This window comes from Populus euphratica, unplaced genomic scaffold (genome assembly GCF_000495115.2).
Source record: "Populus euphratica unplaced genomic scaffold, PopEup_1.0 scaffold80.1, whole genome shotgun sequence".
Classification (NCBI taxonomy): Eukaryota; Viridiplantae; Streptophyta; class Magnoliopsida; order Malpighiales; family Salicaceae; genus Populus; species Populus euphratica.
In genome coordinates, this window is record NW_011499960.1 from 166,118 (window position 1) to 168,812 (window position 2,695).

The following is a 2,695-nucleotide window of genomic DNA, read 5'->3' on the forward strand; positions in this document are numbered from 1 at the left end:
CAATTGTCTCAGTTTTCTTGTGTAAAACATTCAGCTCATTTGGACTTCTAGAACTCCAGATATGGCCAAAATACCGAACAGTGCTCGGGCTGGAAGACAGATTCGGGCTTCTTTGTTGTTGCTATAATTTGGACTTGAAAATGGCGTTTTCAGATCTTGGGCTCCATATAAAAGTTGTAGGCCTATGTCTTACCTTTCCATCCATAAAAAGTAGACCTAAATCTGAGATCTATTGCTCCAGATATGACCCAATTACCGAACAGTATTCCGGTTTGGATTGCACCGACATCTCTTTTCTAATTTTGGCCATCTTTTTGCCCTTGCAATTTAAGTTCTTAAAGTCATCAATCAAACCTTTCATTTATGTGATAGGCCTGCATTTAAAATAAACATTTACCTCAAATTAAAGGTATCTTATATTATTAGATACATTATTATAAAACATGTTTTAGTTAAGGAGTTATTGATACTTCAAGTGCAAAATGATGATATAAAACCTTGATAAAAATGCACTTTTAAGTACTAATCATGTATCTATATGGGGCCTATGATATCGAGAATCCAAAGAATTACAATGTTTTCAAGGTAAATGGACATCGTTTGAAAGTTTACTTTGACAATTGTTTTGTTGAAAATGACTCTATTAAATTGGGTGATCCTGTATATAAAGATTGATTTTTTTTCTTTCATATTATTTTTGTGTTTCTTTTTGAGTGATTTTTTTTGCTAGTTTCTCTCACCCCGGTCAAATGGCAGACAACGGTACTCCGTGACTTATGTCGGTTCTTTCAGTTTCCCATAATAATTGATATCTGTGTATATATTTGTGCAATTATTTGAGTCTCTCTTCCAATTCTCATTTGAAAATGGACACTAATGTTGAAAAATTGAAAAAGTATTTTCCCGCTCTGCCTCAGAATGCGATTATAAAAATTTACTGTGCTAGATGTGCAAGATTGAGATTGTTAATGAATCATGGAATTCCTGAAGATATTCGCTGGTTGATTAAAGTAAAGCTCCGATTATCAGGTGAGTCCTCTAATTCCTTCATTTCACACATGCCTAGAACAGGTAAAAGCACTTTTGCAAAGAAACATCGTGCAAAATGACTGAAATTCTGTCATCGGTGTGCTAGATGGACTTGTAATGCACAATGTTGTTATTTAGGAATGATATCTATAAACCGTGAAGATAAAATACAATTCATTAATGATGGCCTGAGTAAGGAGTCTTTAGATAATCTTCTATTGACTCTTGAGACGATCCTAGTGGAGATGTGCATCATGCAATTCGTGATTTATGGCCACTATTTCATAAAGAACATGCTCAACTTAGTCTTGGGAATCTGACTTAAAAAGACCCTGTTTGCCAGTTTTTAAGAAAACTGGATGGGAAGCCTATCCCCGACCCATAGAGGGCGTTTTAAGCCGTTCTTGGACGTAAAACCAAGGGAAGATATGAGCCGCAATCACAACTACCTGTACATACACATGCTTTTTCAAAAATAAATCAATAAATAAAGAGAGAGAGAGTGTGTGTGTGTGTGAAACTCCAGCTAGCCCACACATAAATGGTATGATTGCCCTTTTAATTTCTCATCTATAAAATCCTCATTTCCTTCCCTTCATTTCCACTCAACCTATACATTCATCAAATATAAAAGTGTGTAGAAATGGCAAGTTTCTCAAGTCATCAAATGAAAAGTATTGTGTTTTCGGTGGATCTAGTCCTGGGAAAGAAAATGAGTTTTTAGAATCAGCAAATCATCTTGATCAGGTGCTAGCTGAGATAAAGATTCATTTAGTGTATGGGGGAGGCAGTCTTGGGTTAATGGGAGGTGTGTCAATAGCTACATTTTTAGGAGCTAGTCAAGTTTTAGGGGTCATCCCCGAAGCTTTAGCACAAGGTAACATCATTGGAAAAACAATTGGAGAGGAACTTCAGGTCTCCACAATGTCGGCTCGAATGAATGCAATATTTAACCATGCTGATGCCTTCATTGCTTTACCAGGTGGTCTAGGCATATTGGAAGAGATCTTTCATATTTCCTCTTGAGCCCAACTGCACATTCACCATAAACCCATAGGTTTGTTAAATGTTAATAGTTATTATGATAAGTTGTTGTCTTTTCTTGATCATGCTGTGGAACATAAATTTCTAACATCTTCTGCACGACAAATCATAATCTTTGCTGCTAGTGCTGAACAATTGATTGACCAACTACAATATTTTATTCCTGTAATTGATCCCTCCATGAGTCGCATAAATTGGTCATCTAAGGAAAGCTGTAAAAAGCTTAGATTAGATTTGAGCCTTCATTTATGAATCTTTGTGTCTTTTAGTTTTATTATTATATTTTATTGTTTCTTATATTTGTTTCAGTGTGTTTCAGGTTTGTCAGTGTTTGTTATTTCAGGTGATATCTTCTATACTCTATCTTTCTATCTTAGAACATTGAGGACAATGTCTCGTTTTGGTTGAGGGGAGAAGGTAGTAGTTGATAAAAAATATATATATTTTCTATTTCATAAAGCATATGCATAATTGTTGTTACTAGGATGACAGAGTAAAGGAGCTATTTTGTTGAAGTGACTTTTAAGACGCATCTTAGTAACCATTCGTAACAAGGTCTATCATAATGCTTTTTGAAATATTCAGATTTACAAACTCATATACTTATTTAAAATGTATTCTT